Source organism: Melopsittacus undulatus, chromosome 7 (assembly GCF_012275295.1).
Source record: "Melopsittacus undulatus isolate bMelUnd1 chromosome 7, bMelUnd1.mat.Z, whole genome shotgun sequence".
NCBI classification, from domain to species: Eukaryota; Metazoa; Chordata; class Aves; order Psittaciformes; family Psittaculidae; genus Melopsittacus; species Melopsittacus undulatus.
In genome coordinates, this window is record NC_047533.1 from 24824343 (window position 1) to 24837146 (window position 12804).

Genomic DNA, 12804 nt, shown 5'->3' on the forward strand with positions numbered 1-12804 from the left:
ACCAGAGAATTAGCCTGATTTTGTGAATAACAACTTCCACAAACAAGCTACTATTCTCTCCAGGCCTAAGTGATGATAACACAGCAGGAACTGACAGCCTCTGCTATCAGGGCTTGCAACACACTACTGGAGAGCTACCATGGAGATACTGCAACCATATTTGCCAAGCAACAAGCACTATAGATATCTCATGACTTCAGCACCAAACCAGGCTGAATTAGTAAACTAGAATGGGACTCATTAAGCTCCTACACGCTCTCTACAAAATATCACAGAATGTGCATCTTTTGTGCCACATTTGGGCCTGAAGTTCACGTTCAACCAACCTTATTCCTTTGTAGCCAAAGTTTTAAATTACTCTTAAGAAACTGATTAACTAAAGTGCAGTCACCAATACCAGTACATCCTGAGGTGACAGCAACCATGAATTTTCTAGTAGGCTATGAAACAAATTGTTGATTCTGGTTCAACCCCTAACAGAGAACACACACTACAGAAATTACTGTCTCAGCAGAAATACCAGAACAGCTATGAAAACTGAACTTTGTTATTAACAGTAGAGAAGCAGAGATCCCACTAGGGCATGGAGGAAGATGCTGATGTGGCGTGAAGGACAACCTGAGCTATTGCTGTGTCCACACAGAGTTTGTTCTTGGCGTGGACTTCACTCTTAAAATGTATTCTGTAGACAGGTTACACATAAGTGTTAATCTGAAAAGTGAAATCTGAGAAAGAATTAGTCTACGCTGCAGCATCTGTGAATGAAATGATGTGGTGATCACCAGCTCCACTCAGAGCATGACTCTCATGCCTTGCCTGCAATGCTTGCTAAAAGACTGTGAAAAACAGCGATAACTGCACAGGTACTTGAACCTCCAATGACCCCATTATGTCCAAAACCTGGAGTTATCACAAAATGAGTAACCTTTACTTTTAACTTAAAAAGCTAGGACCTGGCAAGCTGTATCCTCCCTGAGCAGCTGCAGTGAGGAGTTTCAAGTGCACTAAACAATGACCTAAGCTTCAAAGTGGCCAGCCATTAGAATGCTGGTTAAAGATTAGCAGGGATGGTCTCACAAAGCTGCCTGCAAGATACCTAGCTAACACCACAGCATTGGCTGCACCATGCCCTGGCAGAGTGCTTTCTGAGAGCAAAACAGAGGCCAGTCAAGCACCACATAGCAAGCAATCCACCCAAAAGAATGTGTTGATGGACAGGCCTTTGGAGGAAGATATGGCAACAAAGCAGAGTGAGATTAATTAGGGCAACTGGTCCTATTAAGGTGAAGGACTTCAACCCAATAACTTTTTCCCCAAGGAAAACACTGGAACCTTACGTACGGGAAATTCTGAGTCTCATTCACGGATACATAAAATTACTCAGGACAGCAAGAGGACTTACAGGCTATTTCCAGTGAAAGGGAGAGGACCAAGAGGGAAGAAAATGGAAAAAAAGAGAAAAAAGAAAAAAAGACATATGAATGACTTTGTATATGAAATCAATAATTTGCATGACAATTCTATTCTTCTGTTTTAGCAGAATACTGCTTGGTTCCTATGTAAGAATTGAGGCTCTGTCAAGTAGATATAGAAAGTGAAAAAACAAACTTGGGAAAAAAAGTTGCATCACAAGCCCAGTCTCCTGTGTATTACAGACCACCAGATCTGCTTGATCAACATACACAAAAAGCATGAAGACAAAGACAAAAGCAAACAAGACAAAGGGTTCAGGGTTGAAAAGCCATCTTAACTGCACTGGCTAAAACATTAGTGCGTCTCACAGCTGCATACCAACATGACATTAGCTGTGGCTGGAGTCCCATCATTCTCTCTGCCCAAAGAGTGCTTTAATAAGAAAGATCTCATCTCACCAAACTGCAGCTTTATCTGGGAGCTGGGATGGAATGGGGATGGGAACCTAACCATAGAACCTCTGAAATTCTTTTGGATGTGAAGTCCTTTGTAAAGAAGGAATTCTCTAAAAAAAGTTATATGCAGCATGAAAGATCCTTTTTGAAATCAATGCCTCAGCTATGTACTAGAACTTATGTCCTCTCTGTATCTGAATTAACCATCCAAACAATAAACTTACAGGAGAAAAGTCTGCATCTATGCACCCCTCAAAGTAAAGCAAGAACATGAATCACGTATAAGATTTGCCCAGTGGCTATACAGCTGGGATACATCTGAAAGCTCTGCCAGCTCACCTCCATTGATTAGGACTGTACAAAATAATACCCTTGTAAGGATCACATGAGCAAATACCCAGAAGAGTGCTGCTGTATTTCAAGGCGGCAGAGCAGCAATCCTGATAGGAAAACTTCCTGCATCTAGCAAACAGTGCAGTTTCTCCATGGGGCTCTGCCAGTACTACTGTTTGTACAGCGTAGGCAAGCCTACAGGCAACTTTAGTTCAAGTCTCCAAGTTAACAGTATTTTCTTCATGGACAGACAATGCCAGACCTCTCACTATCTCATTTCTGAAGACGAGAAGTCCTATGGCTTGCCAGTATTGCAAAGTACATCCCACACCTGTAAGGTCAAATGAGAATCAAAGGAAAACCATGGCACCAGAAGCTGCTGGGGAGTATGCCACCAGATAATCCATACACACAGGTGGTCTCAAGCTGGCGCTACAAAGCAGCTGCTGCTGTAGGCCTCCATCCCACTCCAAGGCCCACAGAAAAACATGAGAACACACTGCAGGAGACTGCACTTCTGCTGCACAGAACATTGAAATCCAACATAGGTGTCTGAATTAACAGAGTATTATTGACACCACAGAGGAACAGCATTAGTATGAAACACCCCTGTTGAGTACAGCCTTTTCTCATGTGAGGCAGCAGAGCAAGCAGTTGCACAAATACTGCACGAATGGATAAACTAAGAACTGCTCTGGTTGGAGTACTAGAAGAGCTAAAGCATCTTTCTTAACAAGCATCACAATAAACAATATAAATACTGCATAGAAATACAGGTACCTTGGATGGGGTCTCTCTGCTGGGAGAAATCTGAGACTTCAGTGTTTGAGATGTGGGACGAGAAAAGTGCAGAAAGAGCCCCACCAGCCCCGAGGATCCCCAAATATAGAGCAAGTTACTTACTCTCCCCAGCTCGTTGTTGGAAAGCCAGTACCAGAGCACCAAGTCCTGGAGTCCTGGGCACCAGCGCCCCACAGGTCACTGCTGAAATCAGGCAAGCTGCAAAACAAGAACAAATTGGGTATTAAGAGTTTTTGTTTATGACGAGTCAGAGAGGGATTAATGAACACTACTGAGCTCTCAAAGGTGCAGGTTACCAGAAGAAACCTACACAACTGCCCTCTGCAGCAGCAGGAACCTGGGAATCAGACAAGCACAAGTGACTGAGTGACCCAAACAGCCACCTTTCAGTTTAAATCCTTAAAAACTATCTACATTCAAGAATACCCATGCAGAGTAAGTGGAACAGAAAATCTATATACTGCAGTGCATGGATCTTCCCAAACAGGGCAGGTGTCACAAGCTGCTGCTGGACTACAACAGCTTGGGCATGCAATAGCCACTGCAAAGTGTGCTTTATTTTCTCTCTCTCTCTGCACTGCATCACAGACCTGCAGTTTCCCCAAGCACAAGCAGTGACTATCATAAATAAAATTCATTTAGACAATAGAGATGGCCTCTAAGTTAGAAAAAAATTAGCAAAAAGTCCTCACCCAACAGTATGTTCATAACCTAATTTAGAAAATAAAGTGAAAAGCTGTTTCAATTATGCTTGTGTTTAGTAGACATCAAGTATATGATTATTTTTGTAAAGTCTGTATGCTGTATTACAGTAATCTCTCAACCCTTCCATCCCCTGGTAAATGATTACATTAACTATGGGGTTTGGTACCAAAAAAATACATTGTAATCATTGCCACACAGTGACAGAAGTGAGCTTATCTCCCCACCACTCCATCAGTGGCAGCAGATCTGTCAGTCAAATTATGTTCTAGGATTCTAGGTATTATTCAACTTTATATTTGTTCTCCCATCTGAAGAAAATAGATATAGAAGACTGAAGATACAAATCTCATCTAATGTAGAGCTTAAAGATATTATTTTTCCCTTAATAAAGCAAACGCCAGGCTCAATCAAGCCCAATTACATTCCATTTTAAAGAGATTTTTTTTCCCTGTCCTTGTTCTAACAGAAATCCAAGACCTATAAATCCTAGAAAGTACTGAGACAGAAGAGATCATTTAAGAGAGCTAAAAATGTTCTTGTTAAAAATTGTATTTATCATTTGGAAACTTCAAAATAGACCTTTTTATAAGCCAGATAAAAATAATTTTAAAATCTAAGCCTTTCTGACGAAATCAAGATACAATAGGTATAACATACTCCCTTTCATTTCACTAATGAAATAACACTTTTCAAGGGGGCAGGAAGAAAACAGAGCAATGTTCATTAAACTAATACTGCTATCCAAGGCAGCAGGCACATTTGTGTACTTTTGTATCAGACAATCAGATTTCAGTGTCTGAGATAGAGGGGGAAAAAAAAGGATGAGAGAAAGAAAACACGCATTATGTTAACACCTTCATGCCAGTAAAGCCAAGAAACTAGCAATTTCTTTCTGTTTGTGATTCACAGGTTTTGCACAAACAAGACTTTCTAAGTTAAGTGTTGACACCCCAAAGTTCTCTCCAGCCTGGGCATACATCCTGGCTTTTTCCAAATAATTTTAAGGGGTTTCTTCTCAAGACAAACAGATAGATTCTTTTTATAATTAGTCCTCTTCATCCTATATATGAAATCTAGTTTGCTCCAAACCAAGCCCAGCATAACCACAACACAAACAGTAGTTAATTCAACTAAAAAATATAGGCAAGTAGCTCAAAAATCATTTTACGCCCAAAACAAGACAATTTTTTGATCCAAACTAAGACAGGGTCAGCCACCAGTTCTGAGATCAGAGGAAAGCCTGAAAGGCAAAACACAGCTCAAAGGTAGGAATGACCAAGCTCTCCAACAAAAGAGCACGCTGCAAAACAGCTTCAACAAGAGACATCTGACTTCTCACCAAAGGGATAACACTGATGACACAAATTCCTGAAACTGTGCTGCCACACACCCAACATTTTCTATTTCCCAGTTCAGAATCTGCCCTCCACTACAAGTGTCCTGCTGAACACATCCACCTCTCCACTCACATTTTTACCATATTGCCTGCCTTGAAAATTGGCAGACTTGAAAACAACTTGGGGATAGAGACAGGATTTTTTTTCTTCCTGTTTATGAATCTCAGTATTTCAAAGAAAAGATCAGCCAGCCAACAGTGCAGCAAGCTCAGCCTCCCAGAGCTATGCAAGCTAGAACAATTCATCTAGGACTTTATTAAAAGCAGTAAATTGGAAGGCAGATAGCATGCAGACACTGGCACTCTTCTTAGAAAATGAGTTAGCAAACGTTTAACGCCCACAGATGACAAAGGAGGAACATACTGTTACCATTAACGAAATAAACAACTGGCCAGTTGGGGTAATACTAGGTGCAAGTTCCAAAAATTAAACAGCCCTATTTTCTTCTTTTGCAAAGATGGGGCAATAGCTACATATACTTCAAGTGGGATTAGATATTGCTGGGTACTTGGATTTTCATGGGACACAAACCTGACATCCAAGCCTCACATAGCCTCAGAAACAAGTCATCGCACAACCTGATCTTGGGCACAGCACAGAATTTCAGTTAGAACTCAGAAAACCAAAACTCAGAAAGCACTGGCCAGTAAGGAGTTATCACTCCTGTTGAAATGCTAGAACAAAACTTACTCCTGTAGATCTCTCAAAACAGAGACAGACATTTATCTGACAGAGACTCCCCACAGATTTGTAATGTCAAAACTCGGACCAAAATTACTTTCTTGAAGTTTAGCGGGAACTTACCAAGATAGGAATCACTGCAGCCTGCACTTGAGCCTGGTGGCTTTCTGACAAGAACTAAGAAGGCTGGTAGCTTTGATTGCTCTCCTTTCCAACTTTGGGGCTTTTGGTAAGGAACTGTAAAGTTCAGCTTAAATATAAAAGAGGTAGGTTTCCAATTGCACAATTTCAACTGGAGTAATTCAGTATCAAAATATGTTTGGTACTTCTGTAACAGTCTTTTCCTGAAGCATACTACATAAATTGTGTGCTCCTCAGCAATGGCATTATGGTTTTGTTCTCGCCTTCAAATCAGAAAAAAAACCCTGCACCAGCAAGGTTCTCAGATGTTTCTGTTGACATGAACTGAGCTAGTCTCAATTTAAATCCACCTGATCTAAAACCTAACACCAAAACAATAAAACATTCACCAACTCTTCCCCATGTTCTGCTGGGCAACTACTTTGTGATGGCCCCAGCAGAAAGCAGCCAGCCGGGGCTTGGAAGTGTCATGCCTATCCAAGGAGATCAACAGGGTCTTTTGCTTTTTCACCTCAAAAGCTTGTTTTGTAGGAAAATAAACCCACCTATTTGCATTAGGGAATACAATTTTTAAGGATAACATCACACTTGAGCACTACTCCTGTATCCTTTATAGTAATGGCTATGTATTGCTAACAGCCTGCAAACCGGCCTGTGCTGGACAGGGTGAAAGGGTGAAAATCAGTAACATGCAAACCAGCAGTGGGAAAATTAGCTAAAGATTTCCCAATTCTTGAGCTTTTAGAATGGAAGCACATTTATGAAGTAACATGAGACTAAGGATATTATGTCTGTACAGAGAAGACTGAAGTGGTTTCAGTACAAATGGCTGCATTTATGTTATCAGATTGGTTACCTGGCCTTAAACTGTCTTTAAATAGGAATCACAGGATCCCACCTATCCCTTAAAATTTCCACCTCTTTCTCCAATTTAGAAATAGAACAAAGAAGTAGTCCAGCATAACATCAATAATTAGTAAGTACATCTTGGGCATCTATTTTTGGCACAAACTTTTCTCCTTCCTTCTAGAATCCACATTCCAGTTTCTAACTCCACTCCATCAGACAGGACTGGCTTCGGGTGAGTCTCACGCAACTGCCCAAGAACTGAGGCTGCTGGGGTTTGTTTCCAACAGGAGGAGACTAGGAAGAGCTGAGGTTTGTTTTCACGTTTCTGGGGGATTTAATCTGGAAATAGTTAAAAAAACCACAAACCCACACCAAAACAAACAAAGCCAAACACAAACCTAAAGCAAACAACATCTTGTTCTTACAAAAGACTAACAAAAAGAAACTTTACAGATGTACTAACAAGTTGTACTTCTGCACTTGTCTGTTAAGGACAAACACAGAGAACACATAATATGATGGGTAAAAGAGTCACTACAGACGGGGTGAAGGACAAGGCTGCTGTCACCACCTCCAAAAAAATTCCCTGACATTTTTAGCATCTACCTTTCCTTGTCTGCATCTTACTTTCTTTGATTGCAGTTTTTTGCCAAATCCAGAGAAGGAAGCACCTTACACATTAATTCATTTACTGCCCTAGAGAGCCAGAAGGAAAACAGCATCACTTAGATGGTATTTTACCTTCACAAATCTTCAAAGGTCAGAAAGAAGCATTTCTTTCACAGTTAGTGGCTAGAACACTGAAATACACATGGCACTGTTTTATTTATGAACTCTGAAAAGCCCAACAAAACTGAAGAGATTTGGTTATCCATTATTTGCAGGAGGGGTCCCATTCTTCCACTTTCAGGTTAAAAAGCATATTCTGGACACGTTTCTGAAAAGCACAGAAGATGGGTCAGGTCCTCCTGGTCCAACAGGGAACATGAACATGGGTCTCTTGCCTCTCCACAACACATGCTGACCACGGGGTTGCTACAGGAGAGACTGTGAAGGAAAGACACACTATTTCTGAATGATTCTGAATTCTGTCCCCTTCGTTTTAATTATTCTTTTTTATTTAAAATGTCCAGAGTGGATATTAGAAGGCGGGTTTTGTTTCTTTTTTAAGAAGCTTTACACAGAAGGTGCAGCAGGAGCAGGGGTGGAGCAGAAGACATCAAAAACTTCCCTTTCATACCAGTCTGGACCAAACATGTACTTTTGTTTCAGCAAATCCTCCCCACCATCACCTCTAAATCATTTATATAGATATCCACATAACCAGTGACTGCTTCCAAACATTAGGGTATTACTTTGGTGCTCTGGCTGCACAACTTGCTGCTTTTCCCAAGTCTTAGTGCTTGCTGAGCTATGCTGCACAAACACCAAAGCAGAAGGAAGAAAAAGCAGTGGTTTGACACTGAAGCAAAAATCATCTCCAGCCTCAGAAAGGCTGACATCTATCCCTGCACAGCACAGGCTCCAGCTTACCTGGTCCTGTCAGACTATGCATGCCAAAAACCTGCTTCTATTTGTGTTCTACTTGTATAGTTATTCATAAATCATAATATCCTACTAGTAACAATTATTATGGAAATACCCTACCCTTACAGCCTGAGGGAATTGATATTTCCACTGACAAGTAATTCAGCTTCCTAAGGGTGAACCAGCCATTCAGGACAAGGAGCTGTTCCAGAAAGTCAGATGCTATTTTGGTGCTAGGTCTCAGCACACATCCGGTGTTCAAAAGCCAGTGGAAGAGGTAGAGAGCACACAGGCATTCTGAACACATCTCCCACACACTGGGTGGCAGACAGTTTGCACTGCACAGAGCATCCCCCAGCAGGACAACTAAGCTTTGTGTCCTCCCCTTTCACCCCTAAGCCCACCCCTTCTCTCTAGCTTTCAGCATCACTGCTATCATGACTCACAAGAAACAGACAAGTAGGTGCTATAACAAAACCACATTTTCTCATCTGAGCTGAGGCTGACAGTTTCTGGGTTATTATACCAAAAGTATAGCACAACCAGCATAGGGGTACATATCACTCAATAGCAACTCTTCAAGCACAGGCTGGGTACCCCTGCAGCCTGTTTTGCCCCCAGTGGATGGCAATAAAGCTACATTTTCTGTTTGCTCATCCCTCCTGACCCAAGCTTTGGAGCTTGCCAAAACCCAGTACACTATTTGCTGTTAGCACTTGAGCAGCAAAACAAGCATGCTGTGAAAACAATCAAGCAGCTGTGATAAAAAGAATAATAATAAAAAAAATAATATTAGAAGTGGAAAGAAAGAAACTTGAATAATATTTGAAAACAAAGCAGCCTGGAATGGCTCTCAAAAAAATCTTACACATAGCACAATGGGGTGCAGCTCAGCTAGCTGAACATTCTTCCAAATATATGCCAAGAATAAAACTTACTTTCACAACAGGCATCAAATTTTAAGGAAGGAACTGAAAGCCAAGAAATTGAAAAGCCTAGGAATTCATGCTGATACATGCAACAGAGCCCAACTATGAGGGTGGAAGCAACTAAGATGCCCCCCCACAGGCTGTCTGAGAGTAAAACATTTCCAAATGATTCAACTTCTTAGCAGACATACAACACTGGAGACCAGGTTTTATCTGTCACTTAGAGAAAGACCTGTGGGTGATGAGTATTCAGGTCACACACACCTTTTCTGCAGCAACCCACTGCACAACTATTCATGTGATAAACACCCACGTCACAGCAGAAGCCAGAGCCAATGAATAATGCAAGCGATCCAGTCACTCTACCACATATCATACCCATGGGATATGGAGGCAGCATTTTAGCTGAAGCCAACCTTCCCCCTCCAGGGCGCTAGCATGTTATTCTCTCTCTACCTCCTGTTGTGCACTTACATTGATAGGTCAAACCCAGCAAACCAGGATGAGTTGCTACAGAAGGAATAAGGACACAAAGAAATGCAATACACCCTTTCACAAGATGATGTTAAAAATATTACATCATCTGCTCAACTCAAGAGCCCCACAAACCAGAGACAGTTTTCTCAACAAGGTAGCTCTTTGTTCACATTTCCCAAGAGATGCATTTTCCCACCATTAAGACAATTTCACAAACCATTAGCTAAACCAGGATAAATTAAAATGGAGCCACACTCAGCCTTAGCATGTAACCCTGCCTGAATGAAGATGGGTTATTGAAACTGGGAGACTGAAGTGAAATCTGAATTTGCAAGTCAGCTTGTTTTTTCAAAAAGCATTATCACTCACCTGTGTTCTGAGCACAAACTCTCCAGTAACTGACTTCAGTTATTCATTCCTATTCTGAATACCATTATCACTACATAAATCTTCCCAAACCCCCCTAATATTCTCCAGTACTTTCTGGCTTCTGCTGCACACAGCAGGGTGTTCCATCTTAGAGCATCCTTGTTAGCCACCATGCCAGGTGGCATAGACATACAGCATCATGGGACAAGGCACTCAGCAAGGCCACCTTGGCTTCTCTGGCACTCTCTGCCTTTCAGCATCCTGCTCAGCCAATCACTCCACCAGCACTGCTGCCTTCACACAGCCTGCACACTAGCCTGGGCATCCACTCACGCTGCACATTTATTATGCCATTAGAAGGATGTCTTTGTCCCATGTCTGCCTTGTTTCATACTATTTCTTTTACATTATTTTCATATATATCAAGAAAATCTGTATAGGGAAATCTGTCCATCAGGAGACCCAACTGCATTCCTTAAAGCTCAGGCAGACTCTCAGACTGCACACTTAAAATGAGTTCACAAAAAAAAAAAGGCAGAATAAAAAGCTCAAGTCTCTCTCCAGTTTTAGCCATAATCAATTTTAAGGATGCTGCTACAAGACCTCATAATTCTAGCTTCAAAGCCAGCTAAAAGACAATGAAGAACCTTCAACTTTGGTAATGTGTACTAACAGAAATCATACCGATTCTGTATATCAGGACAACGTATTCCAAACTTTTTGCACAGGAAGCGCTTAACTGAAAAGAACGGATCCTCTCCTCTATCTTACAAGCCTCTCTCATTCCAGTGGAAACAAGCATAGAGTTAAAATTACAGCCCATTTTTTCCCCCACACTAAAAGATCTTATGCAAGCCGATGACAGATCTGGAAGAGATCATTACACCCATGCTTGGCAGAATTAAGACAGAACTAGCGTTAGAAGTATTTATCAGACCTGTCCCATCTCCATCACCTTAAATAACAATTGTTGGTATTTGGGGTTTTTGTTTGTACCCAGGGTCAGCAAGTACTTGGAATATTTCTTGCTCAGAATAGTCAGTGATTAATACAAAAAAAAATCCTTATTTAGCTTATTCCTCTATTAATCATCGCTGCTGGCAAGCTGACTCACTATCCAGGGTTGATTGCTTCAGGCAGTAAGGAGGATGAAAAAATACAGCACCTGTGGTCTCACAATTTGCACTAAAAGATATTTAGATGAACTCTTTTCTTAAGCCTGCAGTTGTAGTGCTCTGCAGTATTTTCAGTCCCCTACCTCTCATAGGGAGATCTAGTCGTGGTGCAAAAACCTGATGAAAAGAATGAGATTAATTTTCTGATCATCTGCAAAAAAACAAGTATCCATTTTCCAACTGTGTCATAAATCCTGCTATGATACTAAAACCAATCAAATAAGCCATATACTTTCAGTATTTTTTGTTTTTAAGCTGACTTCAGGCCACTGGTAGAAGAGATCCTGCAGTCTCTCCTGAGAAAAAGGATGCTTAACCATTAGAGATAGCAACAGCAGGAAAAAATACTTTCCACAGAAATTAGGAAAATAGAATATACAAAATCATCAGCTATAGAAGGGTCATGAGAACCAGTACCTAAAGAGTAAACTCAAAGGATGGCCGTCACATGACAAGAAAATTGGTACTTCTATGCCAGAGATGTTACTCCTGTATAGAACTGTAGAATGGTCTGGGTTGGAAGGGACCTTAAAGATAATCTGCATTTGCTTCCTGTGTGGACCAGTAAGTTCTACTGGTTTTTGTATGACCTCTGACGTCAGAACAACATGCACTATATTTTTGCCTTCAGTTACACAAAGCCTCCCTTAACCAGCCAACAGGCTTCAGAAGTTTATTCCCCTGAGTTTAGCTATGTTCTATCCTGCAACATACAAGCATATTCTTCACTAATTTGGAAAACCCTTTCTGACAACTGCAGACAAAACATCACATCCATGATATGGGACTGCACCCCATATTTCTATTTAGGGGGGAAAAAAAAAAGGAGAAAGAAAAAGCAATACATGCTCACAAATCCAATAGGGCAGCTACTTATAAAATAAATTTTAAAAAAAATCACTTATTTAAGTTATTAAAAAATATAAAAAGTTCCTTGATTAGGAAGCTCTTTCAAGTGAAAATCACTTTACAAGGGTTTTATTTAATAAAACAATAAGGTTGTACATTAATTAATAGCTATATTGCTATGCCCAAAATATGCTCATTTTGCCTCTTTTCACATTCTGCATTCCTAAGGTTTTAAGGCCTAGATTTTTATTAGCAAATGTTGTGCTTGGGTTTTTGTTGGTTTTGTTGGGTTTTTTTAAATAAGCTCATACACATACACAAGAGAGGCAGTGATGTTTGTATTAAATCAAAAAGTTCCTAAATTCATTTCCTCTTCAATTGGAAGGAAATTTTTCTCCAGGACATTACACATACTTAATTACACTGTCAAATATTTACACTTCATATCAATACCAAAAAGTCAAATTACAGAAATTAGTATGTTGCTGCAGTAATAGCAAGTCTTCAGTAAAATACCTTGTACACTGCTAGAACCACTTTCATTTAGACAGGAAATATGATCTCAGAATAGACCTGACAGCAGCTATTGCCAGATGATTCAAAAGAAAGCAACAAAATTTACCCTAAGAATATTCCCTCACACTAGTTCACTTGGGAACATGGTCTAGCCTGAGGTGTCCCTGCTCATGGAACCAGATGATCT

At 40.6% G+C, this 12804-nt stretch overlaps 1 protein-coding gene across 8 annotated transcripts in view; it reads right to left on the reverse strand.

The window, feature by feature from the left end:
- The window catches only part of APBB2 (amyloid beta precursor protein binding family B member 2), a 184884-nt gene that overhangs the window by 126278 nt on the left and 45802 nt on the right, over nucleotides 1–12804 (reverse strand). For all 8 annotated transcript variants that reach the window (XM_034064728.1, XM_034064731.1, XM_034064727.1 and 5 more), the window contains one exon: nucleotides 3105–3200. The gene's annotated coding sequence lies outside the window, so the exon portion shown is untranslated. The remainder of the gene's footprint in view (nucleotides 1–3104; nucleotides 3201–12804) is intronic.